Consider the following 18221-nt stretch of genomic DNA (forward strand, 5'->3'; position numbering starts at 1 on the left):
GTGTGTTAGGCTTTGTGTTCATTTTGTGTACCTGCTAACGTTACATTGGTGTATTTTAAAATCATATGTATTGTGGGTGATACTTTTCTAGCAAATATTGTATATCCAGAATTCTTTTAAAGGGCAACTGTCACCTCAAAATATGTATTATTTAATAAACCTTTTCATCATGTTCTGAAGGAATTTTTTTTTTTTTTTTAATTAAGTAAACATTTTACTAAATTGGGAAAAGTCATACCTACGTTTAGTATGATCAGTTTTTAGTATGATAAGTTCCGCAGCGCTGTACGATCGGTGGACTAACACCAGGCTAGCGGGCGACAATGGCATGGACCAGCACCTTAGCTGCATCCGGTGTTAAATATGGGCATTATTTTAAATGGAGCTGCAGGATTTGGGAACTAACTGGTCATAAGGGGTGACGGAGAGGTCATAGTCAAAGAACACCTAGGCAGCGAGGTAGAGGTGATGGCAGCGCCATTAAGTTGGAGGGAGACACACTGGAGTACCAATATTTGAGCGAGGAAAGACCAGAAGTGTTCTATTGGACAGGTTGAGTTTAAGGAAGTGAGCAGCCATCCAGTTAGAAATTGCAGAGAGGCAGTCAGACACGAGTCAAGATGGGTGGAGAGAGAGATTAGGAGCGGATCGATAGATTTGCGTGTCATCTGCACAGAAATGATATTGGAAGCCAAAGGAGCCGATGAGTTTACCAAGGGAGGCAGTATAGATGAGGAACGGTAGGGGTCCAAGGACAGAATCTTGGGGAACATCGACAGAGAGGAGTTGAAGAAAAGAGGCAGAGCCAGAAACACTGAAAGTGCTTTGGGAGAGGTAGGAGGAACACCAGGAGAGAGCCGTATCCTGTAGAACAAGATTACGGAGGATGAGAAGAAAGCTGTTGATGATCAGTTAGTCTCTATTGTCTTCCCTGCTTAACTCCCTGCACAAAAGCAGGAAAAACTGTAGAGACCGTCAGTTACCAATCACTGTGTGACCCAAAGTGCATGTTGACTGGAGGATCCAGTTATATACTATGAGATTTTGTTTTTCATACACTTCATTGAAAAACAAAAAAAACACTCTTCTACCTATACCATGTTTGTTCCACATCTGCCTTGAATATTAATTATGCAGAGGTGTTATGTGCAAACACAATGCATATAGCGGCTAACCTGCATTTGGCTTTTCTCATCACTGACACCCTGTGTGCATATCTAGAGATCTGGGCTCACCATGCATTACGTCTAGCACTGCATCCTGATTCATCATTATTAGTGCTTTTCCACAGGCTTAAAAAAAGTCTTATATTTGAAGTGACCCTACTGAATATCCTTGTTGAGTGAAAATGTCTTATCTTTCCAAATATTGTATTAAAATGTAAACGGTACTTGCCAAGTACCATTTACAGCAAGCATGTCAAACTCAAAGGCTAGCAAGGGCCAAATAAACAAGGTTTAAGTTTGTGGGCTACAAAACACAAACGTAAATTTTCACTCCCTCGTCTACTAAACCCCAGTTCCCCCCCCCCTCGTCTACTAAACCCCAGTCCCCCCCTTGTCTACTAAACCCCTGCCCCTGTTTAAAAATAAAAAAACAGCCAACAAGCAGTGTCCGGCATACACCTAATGTCCCAATCCGCACCTTAAAAAAGCAGATCCTCCCGTTTCTCCTTGAAACTCTCACTGAGAAACCCTCACTGACAGACACATACAATCACTCAGACACACACGTTCACTGACACACATGCTCCCTGACAGTCACATGCAGACAGCCAGACAGACGCAGACAGCCGTACACATGCAGACAGTCAGACACGCATACACACAGACTGGGTTGGTTTCTTACCTGGGGTCTAGTGGGGCTGCTGGGCAGACGGGCACGGGGCGGACAGGCAGTGAGGGAGCGCTGAGTGTAAGCTCTCCCTGCTTAGCTCCCTCGTGTGCCGCAGTGACGTCATATTCCGGCTCCCAGCATCACTGCGGGGAGCTGAGCAGGAAGAGCTTACACTGCTCTCTCGCCTCGCCATGTGGGCCACAAACATATTGGTTGCGGGTCGCTAGTTTGACATGGCTGATTTACAGTTTACTGCAATATACCCAGTTAGCTTGTTTTATTCTCGGTGTGAGAATTATTCCCTTACAGTGCTGTTTGTGATTTTTCATACCATTCCCAGAATGGCAACATTGCAATTGTTGTTGGATTCATTTAAGAAATTTGAAATCTGGACCTTTCTTTTCTTGTAGTAGCTTGCAAATGCTAGTATTCTCATTTGCAAACTGTACACCCTCTTTCTCTTTTAAATTTTTTTTTATTTTTTTTTATTAGATTAGATTTTTTGCTCTTCTCTCTCTTTCCCTCTAAAGGGCGTATTTCTTTGAGGGAACACTTTTGATTTATTGTAGTAGATTTTACCCCACCCAAAAAAATATGCATGTAGTATTATTTTTAATTTTTTTTTGCATGTTTTCTTATGTGGGTTTATGGAAAAGCAAAACAGCCAGCAAGCACTCTCATCTTTCCCTGCCTCAGACTTTCAATTTGTGCCAGGGAATACACCAATCAGAGGCTTCTCATTGAGCTGTGCTGTCAACTAGAAGTGTCTTTTCCTCCCAACTACATAAGTGCCAATTTCCATTGAAACCGACACTTTTATAAACTGACCCTAATTCAACAGATTCTGACACATAAAACACTTCAGCAAACTGAAGTGCTTTATGTGTCTGGAATGTTCCTTTAATACAGCTGGATCCTGGAATGGTTTTCCCCACACTTTAATACATTTGAAAACGGTGTTTGTATGTGTTTTTGTTGCATGTGTTATATAGGTTATTTTTTTTTTTTTTTTTTAACCATTCTACCATTGAGGCATTGTTTACTAGAATTAAGAGTTTTTGAGATGTATTCAGAAAACTCAGCTGTGCATTAGGTAAACACATTTTCCTCACAGAAGAGAGCAAGAAATGTTTAGCATGTGTTTGTGCACATAGGAGCTGTGTGCTGGAACAGAAAGAGTGGTGTCAAAGGAAGAAGCGCTACCTACAAGACTTTTATGTAAGGAAAATTATGAAAATTATAAATAACAAAAAAGCAACAACACCTTGTTTGCAAAAGTCTGCACACCCTATTCAACTTATACTTTGTAGAAGCAACATTTGCATGTATTACAGCTTGCTAGTCTTTGTAAATAAGTCTCCATTAATTTTGCACATCTAGACTACTTTGCAAAATAAAGTATCCTTCAAATCGCAACTGCTGTATTTAGGTCCTATCACAAATTTTCGATGGGATTGAGGTCTGGGCTCCAACAGGGCAATTTCAAGACTTAGCTTTTCTTTTAATGAATCCATGCATTGGTAGACCTGGCTGTGTGCTTTGGGTCATTGTTGGGCTGTGAAATTCCTCTTTCTGCAGGTTTTTTGCCACTATATCTTGTAATGTTGGCTATTTATTATCTCCTGTATCTTGATAAGTGCCCCTGACCCAGTTTATGAGAAACTGCCCCAAGGCATGCTTTCAACACCATGTTCACCCAGTATTGTGTTCCCTGGATGATGGAGCTTTATTGACTTTGTGCAAAACATACGTTTTACAATTTTGGCTGAAAAGTTCGACTTCTCTCTCATGAGACCATAGCACAATTTCCCACATTGCTTGGTGTGACTGACTAAAACATTTGGTATAATTTGGATGGACTTGGATGATTATTTTTTTTTGTGATGAAAGGGTTTCTATCTTGCCATCCTACCTCTTAGCCCAGACATGTACAGAATATGAGAGATGGCAGTCAAACACAAGAAGTGACTAGTACCTACCAGAAATTCCTACAGCTACTTCAATGTTGCTTTTGACTTTTTGGTAGCCTTGCTTGTACGTTTTTGTCCTCATCGTCTCATTAACGTGGTCTGATATTTTCAGTTCCTCTGCGGTGGCACATGTTCTCCACTTAATGACAATGTTTTTGACAGTGTTTCAAAGTACATCCAGTGCCTTTTATTATACTTTTATATCCCACTCCTAATTAGTACCTTAAACAATTAGATTTCAACACTTCGTTCTGGACTGCCCTTTTGGGTAGGATCAGTCTGATATGCCTTGGAATATGTTCTCTTATTAGTGGCACAAGTGAGCAAAAACATTTGAGACCTGAGCGGAGATTTGTCGAGGAGCAAGCAACGGAGTTTCTCTAAGCTTTTGTCTGTACTCAGAATTCTCATATGTTTTGTTGTTTTAGGGCAGGGGTAGGCAACCTACGGCACTAGTGCCATGCACGGCACTCGAGGTGTCTTTGTACGGCACTCAAGGCTGCTGGAGCCAAACGCAGGAGTCCCAGTAAAACTTCAGATATTTGCTAATACGAACGAAGAGGTGGTGAAGGACAATCCTCAATTTATGCATTGCAGCACATAGAGTAACTGATCTCAGATCACTTCCTCCCAGCACTTGTGAATGGGAATCCACACTTTAGTAGAGCAGCTATCGCAGCTCCTGTCCTTGACCTGTACCTGGCCAGCCTGGTCCCCACTGGAACCCAGGGAACCCACCCACACTGCTAGATATACACAGAAATGCAGAATAACCCTCCCCTCATACAAATAATATGAACAGCCCACAAACAAACATACACACAATCCGCACAAATGCAACACCACTAACAATACACATACATGCACACAACCCCACATGCAGCCTCTCACATGCAATACCCCAAACAGCCCCCACACACTACCAAACACACAATGTGACATATCCATCCACACACAATTCCACAAGCAGCCCTCATACACAGCCCACATTCATATGTATCATACACGATACCACAAACTACTAATGAATAGATACAATAGCTCATATACGCACAAATACAACGATACAAAGCAATTACAGTAAAAATAACACAAGCAGAATACGGCAGCATACACACCTTAATTTAAAAAAAATAGGAACAGCACGCTACGGAACATCACAATCCTATATCGGCACAGTGCTGCTAAAAGGTTGCCTACCCCTGTTTTAGGGTATGTATGCTATTAACCTATGGGCATGATTTTTAGAATTTGATTGGTTAACACTGCTTGAGTCCACGTGAAAGGGTGTTGTAGTTTTTGAGGTTTTGCTTTTTTACATTTTTGTAATTATTTAAAATGTTCATATTAATTAACGGTTTTATATCTGGATTTATGTTTGTTGGAAGATCGCATTACAGATAAGTCTAACATTTATATTTCTGTTTTTGCATTTTAAACGCCTACATTTCATAAAGGTGTGTAGACTTTTCTAACAAATAATATTTTCACTAATTACCTAACTGCAGTGAATTGAAAACTGAACTGCAAAATTTAGGCGATGCAAATTTGCAGTATGGTGTCTAGTTCACTACAATTTGGTACATTATAACATTACAGAATATGTTCACTAAACACACAGGACATGTGCATGCTATGCTAACATAGGGGAATACCATTCACTCACTTTTAAAAATAAAATTGTGCTTTTATGGGTTTTCTTCACTAAAATTACAAAACAAATACAGTATACTATAAAACCACTGCAGACATTTACTATGTGACTAAATGCGGTAATGCCATGACCTGGCAAATAAAGTTCAAGGTGTAACCCTATATGATCTGCTCACTGACCTTTTACAATGTTAGATTCTTGCTCTCCAGAGAACATCCATGTGTTAGCCTGCTTAATATGGAGCTGAGTGAGTGTGCACCTCTCAAAACAAATGTATTACATTTGATGTCAATCCAGGAAGCATAAATGAACCGGTTTCTCTAATTACATAGTTTAACACACAATCTCTATACCGCTAAATCTTATTTATTTTTGTTCCTGCTTCCATTGAACAGTTTGTCAATTTGAACAGTACCCAATAAAATGAAAACTAATGTTAACACCTATATCCAGTTTTAAAGGGAACCTATAGTATTTGAAATACAAAGTTGTATATAGCGCCCTATGCATTAGGGCCTCTTCGTAGGAAATCATTGCTTCAATGCATTCCTAAGGGGTTTTAACTGACTCTGGGTGTCCTGATGCAGAGCGTGAGGACGTTTAGCATTATTTAGGGGACCTAAAGTCCGAAAAACTACAGTTAGCGCTCCTAGTGGCTTCCTGATCAACAGACGCTTGAGGCTCTCTTAGTACTGCAATTTAACATTTTCTCAAACTGCAATGTTTTACAGGACAAAGAGAGGCAGGTACATTGCACCTAGACCACTTCAATGAGCTGAAGTGGTCTGGGTGCCTATAGTGTCCCTTTAAGGTGGCAATTGTTCCTTTAACACTTTCCTTTTGCCTTATCATTTTAACTCCCTTTCTTTTGCAAATTGCATTTTTATAATTTGGGACTAGAGTGCTTGCACGGCTTTGAGGGTCTGTCCCTTCAATAGAGGGAAACCTGTTCTAACATTTTTAGTTTAAAGGGACACTATAGTCACGAAAACTACAGTTTATTGTATTTGTTCTGATGTGTAATCATTCCCTTAATGCTTTTTGAAGTAAACACTGTCTTTTTAGAGAGAGTGTAGTGTTTACAATGCAGCCTAGTAATAACTCCACTGGCCACTTCTCAGATGGTTACTAAAGGTGCTTTCTGGGGCAGTGCTGCACACTTTGCAGTACTGCCATTCAGTGTATCCACCCTCTGCATGCAGACACTGCACTTTCCTCATAGAGATGCATTGATTCAATGCATCTCTGTGAAGAGCTGCTAATTGGCCAGGGCTGTGTTTGCCTCCTTGACCGTCTCAGCCAATTATATGGAGAAGCATTGTGATTGACTCATACCACCATTTCTGATGTCAGCAGGCAATTCAGGGGCAGAGGCAACCGCTGAAGACTTGAATATATGTAACATTTTACTATATTTAGGGAGGCATGGGGGAGGGCTAGATGGTGGTTTTAACACTATAGGGTCAGGAATACATGTTTGTTTTTGTGATCCTATAGTGTTCCTTTAAAACGCTGTTGTGTTTTGGGTTTTCTTTCTTCAAGCAGAACAAATTAATTCAAAGCACACAATTATAGAAAAAGATTACACTTTGTACCCAATAGATATAATAAATGTATAAACTATTAATGACGTTAGAGGTATACGCCAGGCATAATCACATTTATGTATTTTGATTTTACCAGCATTTTTTTTTTTTTTTTTTTTTTTTTTATATTGCATGCTGTAGTAGTTATTGTGCTTGGAGTGTCCATTGTATGTACTTCAAATAATTAGCTTGTTTCTGTTCTGTTTTTCAGTTTCAGTTAGGGATATGTGACTATTCTGAACTAAAGCATATTGCTATGGTAATAATTTGTTTGTTTAGAAAGTGGTGAATGTGGTATGTGCTTATGTATGAGTGTTGTCTGTTTTTTAATGCCAGAAAAATCTTCTGTATTAAGGTCTTTGATCTTGAGTAATGTCCTGCATCGTAATTACTTACAATGTTACACGCCATTCCTTTTTAAGAAATTAAATTCTGCAGATCTAGAACAATTTTTTTTTTTTGTAAACTGTCATGTCATTGTCATATTAAATGGAAGCTTACAAATTACAAAAAAATAATTTTTTGGGGGGAGCTTAATAAGGGTTTGCTTTTCATTATTTTGGGGGGATTAATTGTTAGTATTTTTTTTTTTTCATTCTTTTTTTTCATTACTTTTTTTTATTCTTTATAAATGAAGTTTAAAGATGGTCTGCTTTTTTCCTTTATCCCAGTGAATATCAGTGATTGCGTACTTACCTGTGCTGTACTTCCACATTTCAGGGGCCTCACCATCCCATGTAGCAACCTGGGCATCTAACAGTGAATTTTAAAATGTGCACTCAGAATTCTCACCGTATGCACACATTATTATCACTATTTATATAGCGCCAATAGATTTCGTATCGCTTTACAACATGCGCCATGTGTGGTACTGCAAGAGTTAACTTTAAAAATTAAAACCGCCAATACCTAACTTATGGTTAACAATTTGGTTGTGTTAAAAGTGAGTAAGTGACTATACTTTAACACTGCAGAACAGAAAGAAACAATTGCTAAGGGTCTCAAACTAAAGCAAGTAATGAGACCCTAGGCATACCTGGATATACGTATAGTAAATTGGAAAAATCAAGATGTATACAAAATACTGATAGCTGTATCCCCCAAGCCAGGGAGGAAAGTGCTACAAAAGTAGTGAATAAATAAATAAAATTAAATAAAGTATATACAACAGATTCAGTCTCTACTGTCTGATAGGTCTGGGATATAGGCAAAGTGCAGAGGACTATTATGGGATAGAGGGAAAAAAATAAAAAATCCTTTAATGTTAGTTATTAAATGAATATATCCATATCCCTGCCCCTAATGCCTACCCAGCCATGTATATATAACCATCTCCTGCTAAAAGCTAGGGCTTAGACCTAATATTTGATATAGTATAGGTCCTCAGCTCCCTAGCAAAAATACAGTTAAATAAAAGAAAATATTCAAAAAATAAAAAATAAAAAATTGAACTGTATCACCAGAGTAATGCAAGCAGGAAATAAAGCAATAAAGTACTGTACACAGTACTGGAGACCCTATCTTCAGAAGGATATTGATACCTTATGCCTCGTTTCCACTGAGCGGATCGGTTCGGGTCGGTACATTTTGGAAGGTTTTGAATGGTCCGGCCTATTCCAGCGAGCGTTTCCACTGCAAGTTGGAACGCCTGGAGGCTTGCGTGGTTTACGCCAAATGCGTGTGACGACACACTTGGTCGACAACATACGTGACGCTACAAATAACAATAATGGAGGTCATCCAGCAGCTCGTCTTTGCTCTATTTGGCTTTTGGTTCTTTGAAATCAAAGTACATGCCGCACTTTATGAGAGAAGGTTGCGAGCGGCGAAGAGAAACACAGCAGAAAAGAGAAGAAAACTTATGGCTTGGGTCTTGAGCCGGGAGGAGAAGTACACCTTTGTGCGGCAAAGACAAAGACGGCAGCGCTATAGGGTAAGCAACTTTATGCCATTTGTCATGTAGTTCTACACGTATTAAAAATTAAAAATAATACTGAATATGTTAAAAATCGAATACAAGATGGGAAGGAAATACATTATGTATTTAACAACATCATGTTGCACACATTTGTAAAAATCAAGAATTACACCTTATACATAAATACTCCTTATGTTATTTTTGTTGATCGCTTTTATACATGATGCTATTAATAGTGATATAGTAACATCTGTCCTTTTTTGTTTGTTTATTTTTTTAGACGCTTCTCCTTTTGTCAAAACAGCGCCGCCGACCAGTCATTTGGGCTCTCCGCCGCGCCAATGAGTGGTGGGATGTGACCGTCCCTGGATTCACACACACACAGTGGGTGCACAATTTCAGAATGTCGGAGGAAACATTTTTATACCTTTGTGCAAAGCTAGGTCCAGCGATGGAGAAGCAAACCACCAACTTCAGAGCTTGTGTGCCTGTGAGGAAAAGAGTTGCCATTGCACTGTGGAAGCTGGCTACCAACAGTGAATACAGAAGTATAGGTCATCTTTTTGGTGTCAGTAAATCATCAGTGTGCCGGTGTGTGCAGGACTTTTGTAAAGCTGTATGCACATTGCTAGCTCCTGAAATTATTCATTTTCCGGACTGGCAAAAGCTTAAAGACATGGCTGACTACTTTGAGAACAGGTGGGGCCTTCCACAGTGTGTTGGTGCTATTGATGGGTCACACATACCAATAATAGCACCACAAGAATACCACACTGACTACTTCAACAGAAAAGGGTGGCATTCCATCATCCTCCAAGGAGTAGTGGATGGAAAAGGACTATTCTGGAGTGTGAACGTAGGAAAGCCTGGGAGCTTGCACGATGCTCGGGTTCTACGACTGTCCACATTTTGGGATTGGGTTGGCCAGGGAGGCCTGTATCCTGTTTGCACTAAGAACATTGGGGGGGTGAATGTTGGCTATTATGTGCTCGGGGACTCTGCCTACCCTTTACAAAATTGGCTCCTGAAACCATTTCCTGACAATGGCCGCCTGACACTAGAACAACAAACCTACAACAAGAAAACATCCAGGGCTCGTGTAGTAGTTGAAAATGCATTCGGAAGACTTAAGGGTAGGTGGCGTTGTCTTATGAAGAGGAATGACAGTGACATTGCACTTGTCAAATCCATGGTGCTTACTTGCTGTGCTCTTCACAATCTTTGTGAAAGACATGGAGAAGACTTCCACCAGGATTGGAATACGTCTGCAGAAGAGCCAGGACGGGTAATTACACTGGATAGCGAAGAAGAGTGCAGTGAAATACGTCAGGCTCTCATGCGGCACCTCAACCTTTAATTTCTTACCCTGGTTTTATTAACGTTTTATTACAGTTTTATTACATTTTAGAAATTTTTAATAAAGTTTTAAATTTAATCAGACACACACAAAAAGTCTCTCCTGTTTTTTATTCTAATAAAAAAATGATCTTTCAAAATATACTCACAAGTACAGAGTAAAAAAATATATTTACAAATAAACATTATTTACAAAAAGCAAAAATAAATGTAATTATCAAAAAAATAAAATAAAGAAGTGTACAGGTCATGTGCTAGTGGAAACGAACTACTGCCTGGGCGGTGACCTGGGATCACGACTGCCTCCCAGCACTTGAACAAGCTGCCCAAGGACACCAAGGAAGGCCTGGTTGAAGTTAGCCAACTGCTCCATCTGCTGCCGGGCGATTTCTGCCTCCTGGCGCCTCGCTTCCTGGGCATCTTGACGCAGTGCCTGAAAGCGCCGCTCAGAAAGGTTCTCCATCCTTTCCTGCTGCCTTTCCTCTGCTGCCCGCATATCCTCCATGACTGTGTGCAAATCCAGCTGAAACCGTCTCCTATCACCTGGAATAAACAAAAGACCATAATAGTGCTTTTTTTTTTTTTAGCAATTGGTACAAAAAACAGGTGGATATTTATCATTTAACATAATGTAAATAAGGAAAATATGTAACACATAAGAACAGTATAAGCACAAAGTACAATAAACACAATATACTTAAGATAAGCTCAAAATACAATGGAATTTAAATAGCAGTATATACAGACAATGTACAATTATGATTATGGATTTAATTATGCAAACAAACTACATATAGAAGCATTTTGAGTGAGTTCACAGTTTGCTGTAAATTAAAAGTTAGGAAAATGCACAATTACAATGTTCACTCTGAACAGCATGTCTTACCAGTGTGCCGGGGTGCATTGGGCATACTCTGCGGTTGGGTCTGTGGTTGGGTCGGTGTTGACGTAATCGTACTGGTGCTGCTGAACGACGTTGATGGACCATCGTCAGAAACATATGAAAAGCTTGAGGTATCATTGGAGAGTCCTTCAACTGTATCTGAAAATGCACAGATCAATAGTTCAGTACACTGTACAAATAAAATGTGTTTTTTGGTGCAAATAGTTAATGGTTTTGTTCAGTGAATCTATAAATGGTTAGCAGAGCGAAAGCCAATGCAAATTAAGAAAAAAATAAATCTTACCAATGGGTTCTATCATGGATTCGAGAAGTGTAGATGCAGAGTCCAGACCGCCCTCCCTGCCTTGGTTTGCCGGCCTATGACCGTAAATGGCGTCCATGGCGTCGTACCACTTCCAACTACTTCGACTGTTTCCACTACGGCTGTTGGCATCCTTAATTTTTTTATATTGGCCTTTCAGCTTTTTAAGCTTTGCCCTACACTGACCCGATGTCCGTTCAAATCCCTCAGCAGCCATCCGCTGAGAAATATCTTTATACACCTTTTCATTTCTCACTGATCCATCAAGCTCACTCTGAATAACGCTATCGCCAATTATAGTTAGGAAAGTGGATAGTTCCTGAGCCGACCAGAGCTTGCTGTTGTTTGCAGGCATCCTTCTCCTATTATCTGGACTAAACGGCGACGTGGTGTTTATTTCGCGCTTGCCTTTGACGTGAGCATTGACGTTTTTCTATCCGCCAATCAGTGGAATGTATTGTGTGACGCCAGTAGCTCCGCCCTAACCGTACCGTACCATTTCCTATGGCCCTACATCTAAAGGGGGACCATGAATGGTGCGGTTTGGTTCGGTTGTATGGGCCACTTTCATAATGGAAACACTCAAAATAGCGTACCGTACCGAACCGACCTGAACCGATCCGCTCAGTGGAAACGAGGCATTAGAGAGAGTTCAAAGAAGGGCTACTAAACTGGTTCATGGATTGCAGGATAAAACTTACCAGGAAAGGTTAAAGGATCTTAACATGTATAGCATGGAGGAAAGACGAGACAGGGGGGATATGATAGAAACATTTAAATACATAAAGGGAATCAACACAGTAAAGGAGGAGACTATATTTAAAAGAAGAAAAACTACCACAACAAGAGGACATAGTCTTAAATTAGAGGGACAAAGGTTTAAAAATAATATCAGGAAGTATTACTTTACTGAGAGGGTAGTGGATGCATGGAATAGCCTTCCAGCTGAAGTGGTAGAGGTTAACACAGTAAAGGAGTTTAAGCATGCGTGGGATAGGCATAAGGCTATCCTAACTATAAGATAAGGCCAGGGACTAATGAAAGTATTTAGAAAACTGGGCAGACTAGATGGGCCGAATGGTTCTTATCTGCCGTCACATTCTATGTTTCTATGTTTCTATAAAGGGAGAGATAAATGTAAGACAGAATAAGAGGTCAGTGCTAAATGCACTGACAAATGCTTTATAAAGCCTCTCTCCCTTTTCAGCTAACTAGACAGACATGGTCTCTACCATGTCTGTCTAGTTAGCTGAAAAGGGATATTTACATTTATCTCTCCCTTTATTTCCTGCTTGCATTACTCTGGTGATACAGTTCAATTTTTTATTTTTTATTTTTTGAATATTTTCTTTTATTTAACTGTATTTTTGCTAGGGAGCTGAGGACCTATACTATATCAAATATTAGGTCTAAGCCCTAGCTTTTAGCAGGAGATGGTTATATACATGGCTGGGTAGGCATTAGGGGCAGGGATATGGATATATTCATTTAATAACGAACATTAAAGGATTTTTTATTTTTTTCCCTCTATCCCATAATAGTCCTCTGCACTTTGCCTATATCCCAGACCTATCAGACAGTAGAGACTGAATCTGTTGTATATACTTTATTTAATTTTATTTATTTATTCACTACTTTTGTAGCACTTTCCTCCCTGGCTTGGGGGATACAGCCATCAGTATTTTGTATACATCTTGATTTTTCCAATTTACTATACGTATATCCAGGTATGCCTAGGGTCTCATTACTTGCTTTAGTTTGAGACCCTTAGCAATTGTTTCTTTCTGTTCTGCATTTATCTAGTTTAGGGGTTAAGCCCCTGGAGACCCCTGGAGTCTCCTTGCGGTACAATAGGACAAGCGGGGCCAGACTGTGACTGTCCCACCTGGTTCAGTGCTAGTGACTGTTCCATCTGGTTCAGTTATCTGGTCTGTTACCCGCTACCTATTTTTTGTTCTGTCTTTGTATACTTTAACACTGTAAATGTTTAACTAAACTTCCGATGCTCAACCATCAAAAGGCTGTGATTTCTTCCTTAGCCCTTCTAACCCACTCCTACAATTAGTCTGAGCTGTATTAAAGGAGCACTAAAGCATTAGGAAGTCAAACTTGTATCCTAACATTTTAGGATCCCTTTCCTGGTTATATAGCCCCTTCCTCCCCCTCATGTGTGTGACTAATAATAAAATAAAGGTTTTTACTTGCCTATTTCCAGCACCAAGGCTTCATCGGAGCTGCTTCTCCTCCCGAGACATCATTAAAGAGGTCATGGCCTCCTCCGACGTGGTCCAATCCAGTAATGCACCTCATAAAGGATCATTGGGGACCTGATGCACTGGTGTGGTGTGCATCCAAACATCCCCATAGGAAAGCATTAAATCAATGGTTTTCTATGGGGGGATTCCACGTCATGTGAGGATTTGACTCCGTGCCGCAGAAGCATCTCTAGTTGTAGTTTTGGCTGCAGTGATGAGTGTGTTCTTGCTCTGGGTTATGGGTAAATTTTTGTACTTGTATGTTTTATGGATTTTTTTGTGTGTTTTTTTTAAAGATTGGTCTAGTAATCTCAACAACAAATCTACATCTAAAAAGGTTTGCATTTTTTTGAGGGGGGTGTATGAATGTTCCTTTAAAGCAATCAATACATTGTGGTGAAGAACCGGTGTCAAATTTTGCATGATCCATAATAGTGTTCTAGTTGAGCAGTTACCACTGACCATAAGTAACGAAACTCACATTTTTCATAGACCAGTTGCAAATTTCTGTGGATTTTTTTTTTGTTTTATTGTTTTTGTCTCTAGTTACTAAATAAATGCAACTTTGAGAAGTAAATTGCTTAGTTGGACAAACACAGATATTCCACTTGTTTGCACATGTCAGAAGATGTATTGCTCTTTATAGTAAATATAGGGCCAATCCTAAAAAATGGTGTACTGTGGTATTTAAATGGTGCTTTCAATGTTTGGAACAAACACTCCACATTCACCAGGCTCCAGTTAATGTTTATTACTGCAGTACTGCTTTCCCCATTGCAGTTAAGACCCATGTGACACCAGAAAGACTATGTTGTTTGGTTTGTTGTTTGTGTGGTTTGTTTTTTGTTTTCAACAGCTCATTTAAGTTAGTAACAAACATTACACACACCACAAACCACTATAGACTTAAATAGATCCTCCATTAAGAGGAAGGAGGAAATTATGAGTTAGCCAGCTATAAGTGATGTCTAAACATGTTTTGTAGTTATTTTTAATATAGCACCAACAAATGCCATAGTGCTGTCAGTAAAAAAAAAAAAAAAAATAATACACATAAGTGGGATGTTATATATGGTAATGATCTCTACTACTTCTCAGTGGTCATACAGGAAGAAAAAAACACTCAGGGACTTTGCTACAGAGTTATTTAATTTTTAGTGAATACGTTTCTTACAGAATTCTAAAAGCTACAAAAGTGCCACAAGACTATTAGAGAAATAATTCTAAAGTTCAAGATAAAATCAATATACCGTATATACTCGAGTATAAGCCGACCCGAATATACCCGAGGCCCCTAATTTTACCCCCAAAAACTGGGAAAACTTATTGACTCGAGTATAAGACTAGGGTGGGAAATGCAGCAGCTACTGGTAAATTTCTAAATAAAATTAGATCCTAAAAAAATTACCGTATATTAATAGAATATTTATTTACAGTGTGTGCGTATGAGTGCAGTGCGTTTGTGTCTGTATGAATGCAGTGTGAGTGTGTGAGTGTGTGTTTGTGTATGTGTTGGGGGGTGGGCATTTTGGTTATTGTTATTTTATTATTTTAATCATTTTTTTGTTATATTATTTATTTTATTATTATTTGAATTTTTTTTGTTAGAATTTTTTTTTTTTAATTATTTTTTTTTTTTATTATTATAATATCTTTTTTTCGTCCCCCCTCCCTGCTTGATATATGGCAGGGAGGGGGGCTCTCCTTCCCTGGTGGTTCAGTGGCATTGGCAGTTCAGTTGGGGCTGCAGAGAGCTGTTACTTACCTCTCCTGCAGCTCCTGTCAGCTCCCTCCTCCTCTGTGCTGTCCGTGCAGCTCTTCTGTCAGCTCCCACTGTTAGTCTCGCGAGATTTACACTCGGAGCTGAACGGACGGCGCGGAGGAGGAGGGAGCTGACAGGAGCTGCAGGAGAGGTAAGTAAGTAAATTGCCATAATACAGACTATTGACTCGAGTATAAGCCGAGTTGGGTTTTTTCAGCACAAAAAATGTGCTGAAAAACTCGGCTTATACTAGAGTATATACGGTATTTATTATTAATGCACCAAATCTATAGTTTGTTACAATCAAGCAATGAGTGGCACTCTCAGCAGCATAACATATATGGTGGGCTGTATTGGTTGTGGTGCTTAGACTATCCCCTTATCGCTGTTAGGGCGTACTATGCCGTCCCACATTAAAGGAACACTATAGTCACCTAAATTACTTTAGCTAAATAAAGCGGTTTTAGTGTATAGATCATTCCCCTGCAATTTTACTGCTCAATTCACTGTCATTTAGGAGTTAAATCACTTTGTTTCTGTTTATGCAGCCCTAGCCACACGTCCCCTGGCTATGATTTGACAGAGTCTGCATGAAAAAAAACACTGGTTTCACTTTCAAACAGATGTAATTTACCTTAAATAATTGTATCTCAATCTCTAAATTGAACTTTAATTAAGATTTTCTTATCCCATGCTAGACCCTCCTGTTTGTGATTAAACAGATCTTGCAATAAAAGCCTAAATAGGGCTCTCTTTACAGGAAGTGTTTATGGAAGGCTGTGCAAGTCACATGCAGGGAGGTGTGACTAGGGTTCATAAACAAAGGGATTTAACTCCTAAATGGCAGAGGATTGAGCAGTGAGGCTGCATGGGCATGTTCTATACACCAAAACTGCTTCATTAAGCTAAAGTTGTTCAGGTGACTATAGTGTCCTTTTAAGTGAACTTAAACGCCATCAGGGCAGCATAGTATGCCCTAACGACCGTGCACTCCCAGGCCTCTATTTACTTACCTGAACCGACAATCCTGGTCTGGGGGGACTGCCTCATGAGCCAGGCAGTCACCCTGCTTTCTTTCCTACCCTCCAGGGCCATGTGATCGCGATGGATGTTGAAATCACATGACCACAATAGCGGTCTTTGAGACTGCCTGAGTGTTCAGGCAGTTCCCCTAGTACCTAAAAATTTAAAAAAGTTAAGATCACACATTACAATAATATATTACAAGTTAATTAAAGCATCTTATTAGCAGATGATGCATATATAATACATGTAATTCTTACTGTATTTTGATATATATATTAATACCAAAATTGGTTCTGGTCTGTCGTCACATTCTTTCGGCCCATCTAGTCTGCCCAATTTTCTAAATACTTTTAGTTAGTCCCTGGCGTTATCTTAAGTCTAGGATAGCCTTATGCCCATCCCACATATGCTTAAACTCACTCACTGTGTTAATCTCTACCACTTCAGCAGGAAGGCTATTCCATGCATCCACTACCCTCTCAGTCAAGTAATACTTCCTGAAATTATTTTTAAACTTTTGCCCCTCTAATTTAAGACTGTCCTCTTGTTGTGGTAGTTTTTCTTCTTTTAAATAGTCTCATCCTTTACTGTGTTGTTTCCCTTTATGACAGAAACATAGAATTAAATCAAATTATAATTAAATTATATTATGTTTTATACGTGTAAAATATGCTACTTAGATGATTTAATTAAATTATTATACATATATTAAAGTACATCAAAATTAATATATGTAATATGCAATAAGCGTGTCTTAATATTCTCTCTCTCTCTCTCTCTCTCTCTCCCCTCACCTCCTTCCTTAATTTACAAGCCCTATATTTAACCCAGTAACTTTCCAAAACACAATAAAACCTGTATTTGTGGGGTACTGTTGTACCTGTATTTGTGGGGTACTGAGAACACAAATGAGTGGTTTTTAAAACACTAAAACTTGTAATGATATCCGTGAAAGCACTGTTTTTCTCTGAAAATAATGCAAATAAAATATATGAAAACAAACTTTGGCTAGTGTTTGTGACTTAGTGGCTATTACAAAAGACTGGACTTACCAAATTATGAATACCCTGGGTTGTCTACTTTTGTGAATGGTATGCCATGATGAAGGTAATTCTCATTCCTTGGCTGCCATATGGTCTCAAAGGCAACACAGGCTCAGCAAACCAATCTGGCAAACTGAAATGGAAAAGAGTGTACTGCTTTATCTGTGAGGAATCCCTGAACATAAATGAGTGTTAGAAAACCTATATTGACAATGATATCAGTGAAAGGGCATTTATTTTCTTGTAAAAATTAAATGGGCAAGCCCTATATTTGACCCTGTATCTTTACAAAATTAAATAAAACCTGTTCAGAAGACCTGTTCATAGTGTTTTACAGCAGTAAAATGTATAATGACCGTGATATCAGTGCAGTCTTTGTGTGAAAAATGCAAAAAACTAATATGAACTCTAGCTTCGGCCAGGCTTTGTGACCAAGTGTAATTTATTGCAGTAAAAACTAACGGTTAAAATGCCATGCAGAATTTGAAAAATAAAATTTCTTAAAAACGTTCATATTAAATTATGTTTCATATAGAAATATTTTGATATGAAATGAAAGCCCTGTTTCTCCTGAACAAAATGCTATATAATAAGTCTGTGCGCACTTAAT

The 18221-nt window shown here is 39.0% G+C and overlaps 1 protein-coding gene across 2 annotated transcripts in view; it reads left to right on the top strand.

Annotated features, from left to right (window-relative positions):
- Nucleotides 1–18221, top strand: part of BPGM (bisphosphoglycerate mutase) — a 56364-nt gene that overhangs the window by 37461 nt on the left and 682 nt on the right. The window lies entirely within an intron of this gene.

The sequence above is a fragment of the Pelobates fuscus genome, chromosome 3 (assembly GCF_036172605.1).
Source record: "Pelobates fuscus isolate aPelFus1 chromosome 3, aPelFus1.pri, whole genome shotgun sequence".
Taxonomy (NCBI): Eukaryota; Metazoa; Chordata; class Amphibia; order Anura; family Pelobatidae; genus Pelobates; species Pelobates fuscus.